Raw genomic sequence first — 4,352 nt, 5'->3', positions numbered from 1 at the left:
TCAGTTCCTTTTTATAATTTCCAACTTTTGTTGATTTTCTCATTTTGTTTATATATCATTTTCCTGATTTCCTTCCATTCTTTTTTTTTTTTTTGCAGTACGTGGGCCTCTCACTGTGGTGGCCTCTCCTGTTGCAGAGCACAGGCTCTGGACACACAGGCTCAGCGGCCATGGCTCATGGGCCCAGCTGCTCTGTGTCATGTGGGATCTTCCTGGACCAGGACAAAAACCCGTGTCCCCAGCATCGGCAGGCAGACTCTCAACCACTGCGCCACCAGGGAAGCCCCCTTTCATTCTTTTTAAAATTATTTTTTAACCATACTTAGATGTCACCAAGTAGATGGCAGTGTCTTAACTGTCAGGCCTGAAGGCCTCTTCCATGCATCAAGGGAAAACTAACCTTTTCTCCTTTCAGATAACAGCTGATTTCCTTCAGTTCTTTGTGTTTTTCCTTAGCACTTTGAGCATATTTAAAACATTTGTTTTAAAGTCTTTGTGTAGTAAGTTTGATGTTTTGGGCTTACTCAGGAATGATTTCTTTCAACCTAATTTGTTCATTAGAATGAGCAGTGCTTTCCTGTTTCTTATTATAACTTGGAATTTCTTTTTTCAAAGCTTGCCATGTGACTGTTATAATGCAGTAACGTTGGAAATCACGTTATCTTCTTTCTCCAAGGTTTGATATTTATATTATTGAAGGTTATGTTAGTCTGTTTTGAGAATTTTTCAAACTATTATGCAAAGACTATTCCTTGATGTGTGTGATCACTGAACTCTCTGTTCCTTTAACTCATGCTCAGCTAATGTTTGACAGAGATTTCCTTTAATGACAGGAATTGAAACTAAGAAACAACAACAAGAAAAAACAGAGAGAGAGAGAGAGAGAGAAAGACACACACACAGAGGGAGACAGAGAACAACAGCCACCTCTTCCAGTCTTTGCATGCCTATACTGCTTAGCTTAAGGATCAATCCAGGTGAAAGCTTAAGGTTTTCTCAGGACTTTTCTGAGAAAAGTCCTGTGCATGTGAATGGCTTTCTAAATTCTGCCATACATATGACTGCTTTTGAATACTTTAATTTCCCAAAAAGTCTCACTCCAGCTTCTTCTCTATGCCTTAGGTAGTATATTGTATGTCCATCTTGTAGTTTTATGAGCACTTTTCCTGCCTGGATTCTGAGTTATGCAAAACAAATGAGCACCTGACAGCAGTCCTTCAAGTATCCCCAGACTGGTTAGAAGAGGTATACACAGTAGATGGCAAATAACATCTGCTCTGCTACCTCCAGATATGATGGAAGAAGGGGACTGGTAACTGAGCTTCCACCTTCTCAAAACCAAGGCCACTGCCATGCTGAGAAGCGGGTGGGACAGGTGTGAATAAGTGTGTTTTTTTTCTTGATTGGATGTTTTCATAGTGTGTAAAGCTTTGACTATTTTCCGGAGCTTGTATCAAGTTGTTTCAGACAGTCTCTAGTTGTGTTTTTAATATTTCTTGGAAGAATGAGAGCTTGGAGCTTCCTAGCCCACCATTCTGCAGATGCTATCCCCTCTTTATTTTTTGATAAACAAGAATTTACTCTTTTTTTTTCCTCTTCTTGGGATGCTCTTCCCCAGATAATTTCCAGGTTGGATCCCTCTCCTCCTTCGTGGTTTTGCTCAAGTGTCACTTGCTCCATGACACCTTTTGTCTCCACTTTGTCCTAACATTCACTATCCCCCTTTCCTTTTTTAAACTTTTCATTTTGAGGCAATTGTAAACTCACAATAACTTGTAAGAAATAATATGGGGAAATTCCATATACTATTTACCCAGTTTCCCCCAATGGTAAAAATTTGCACAACTGCAGTACAATGTCACAACCAGAATATTGACATTAACACAGACAAGGTACAGAATTATTTCCATCACCCCAAGAGTCCCCCGTGTCACATTTTTATAGCCACACTCATCTCCCCATCTCATTTCACCCCATCTCATTTCACCCCATCTCTGACACCTAAAAACCACTAATCTGTTCTCCATTTCTATAATTTTGTCATTTCAAGAATGTTATATAAATGGAATCATATAGCAGGCTATCTTTTTGAATTGGCTATTTATTTCAACATAATTCCTTGGACATTTATCCTAATTGTATCAATAGTTTGTTCCTTTTACTGCTGACTTAGAGCCCAACGTATGGGTGTCCTAGAGTTTATTTAACTCATTGACAGACATCTAGGTTGTTTTTAGTTTTTTACCATTAACAATAAAGCTGCACTGACCATTTGTGTGAGGTTTCTGTGTGAACGTAAGTTTTCATTTCTCTGGGACAAATGCCCAAGGGTATAACTGCCTAGTTAAATGGTAAATGCATGTTCCAGAAGAACAGGTTTTCCTTGGAGCTTTTTTGTCTGTGTCTGTTGGCAGTCCCAGATTGGAGGCTTCTGTAGTTCTCTGTGTGGGATATAAAGTCTGCAATAAGAAAACCCAAGGAGCTTGCTGCCATGGCACACCTCAAGCCCTGTGGTCCCTAGGCAGTTTTTTTTTTTTTCTGCCTTTCAGAATCTCCGAATGGGAAGTCCTTCTTTACTTTCTCCAAAAATCTTATCACCACCTAACATAGTATACAGGTTACTTATTTATTTACATATTTGCTTATCCTGCATGGGAATAGAATCTCAATAAATCAGAAAATTGTTGTTGTTCTCTGCCATCTCTCTGGAGCATAGAACAGAGCCTGGTTTAATAAAAATTTGTTGAATAAAGTAATGAGTAGGTGGTTGCCAGAGGGAAGGGGGTTTGGGGAATGGAAGGAAAGGGTGAAGGGGGTCAAGAGGTACAAACTCCCAATTATAAAATAAATAAGTCAGGGTGGTGTAATTTACAGCATGTTGACTATAATCAATAATATTGCAGAGCATAGTTGAAAGTTGCCAAGAGAGTGAATCCTAAAAGTTAACTTTGTATGTTGGCAAATGGTAACTAGACTTATTGTGGTAATCATTTCTCAATGCATACACGTATCACATCATTAGGTCATACACCTAAAACCAATAGAATGTTATATATCAATTATACCTCTATTTAAAAAAATGAAAGAGAGAAAATCAAAACAAAACAGAAAAGAAATTAGTAAATGACTGCTTTACACTATTTCCTTGGTGTAGATTTCTAGTAAACTATAAATTTACTAGATCACAGTGTAATAACATTTTTGTGAATATTGAAAAATGTTATGATTTTTTCTCCAAAAGATTAGATCACTTTGCACTGACACAATTAAAAAAAATCTCTGTACAATTTTCACCTTTTAGTATTTCATGTCTGCAAAGGGGGAACATCATCTTACAGTGGGTAAGGAGAAAAATCACCTGTGTATTTTCCTTCCCTCAGACCCCAACCTTAGGCCCAGGCACATCACCTGCCTTCTCCTGGCCAAGTCAGTCACTTCCTCTTGCTGAGTTCTTGCAGCAACCTCTCCCCACCAGCCTTCTGGAGTCCCAGTCTCACCCTCCTGCTGTATCCAGGCCTCAGAGGGAATGGGGGCTCTGCACAAGAGTGAGCTATTGAAAAAGACTCTCCTTGACTAAATTTCAGCCAGGCTCCTCTGAACACCCTTCCCAAGTAGAATTCAGCTTTGAACTTCTGTGTCTGCCTTTGCATTGCCCAATTTTAGCAAAACTCCTGCTAAGGCAATTTAGACAGAACCTCCCACCCTCAATATCTGATCACCCTCAATATCTGATCAAATTCCCTCATCCTTCTCCATCCTCCAGGTGATATCTTATCACCCTGGCATGCCATCAGCATTCCTGTCAATTTGGTTTAGCCAGAATCTTCCCTTACCTGTGATTCTTCCTCTTAGTAATTTTCCATCCACTGTCCACCACCCTGCTCTGTGGCTCTAAGTCCCTATTTGTCCATTATGTACCTGGAATTGAGCCCAGTTCTAAACTGAGACCTCTTTTCTTTTATTGGAGTAATTTCTGAATAAAATCTGCTTTCACTTCTTTCACATCTGTCTGGCTCTGGTTTTCTTTAACACTATGTTCCCAGGACTCCACACTGGAACTCTAGATGTTCTTCCTTGGAAGCACCGGTCCCTTGGCAGTGGACTCATTAGTCCTATGGTCAGTGCATTGTGGATTAAATTGGCATTTAGGGGTTGGCCTGGGGCCTTACTACCTTTTATCATGTCAATAGAAAAATGAGTTTTAGTTCCAAAAGACAAAATTACAAATGAGATTTCAGAAAGTGCAGTTTTGCCTCCACTTCTGGCCTGGTTATCCTGCATTTTCTCAATCCAACCTTCCAGGAACTGGACCCTGCCTGCACTGGCTCGTAACTGTTTAGCTAGGTGTTCAA

The 4,352-nt window shown here is 39.7% G+C and overlaps 1 pseudogene; it reads right to left on the bottom strand.

The window, feature by feature from the left end:
- Positions 1-310: 310 nt before the first annotated feature.
- LOC116756195 lies at positions 311-422 on the bottom strand (annotated as a pseudogene).
- Positions 423-4,352: the final 3,930 nt, after the last annotated feature.

The sequence above is a fragment of the Phocoena sinus genome, chromosome 6, assembly GCF_008692025.1.
Source record: "Phocoena sinus isolate mPhoSin1 chromosome 6, mPhoSin1.pri, whole genome shotgun sequence".
Taxonomy (NCBI): domain Eukaryota; kingdom Metazoa; phylum Chordata; class Mammalia; order Artiodactyla; family Phocoenidae; genus Phocoena; species Phocoena sinus.
This window is presented reverse-complemented; position numbering and strand designations above follow the sequence as displayed.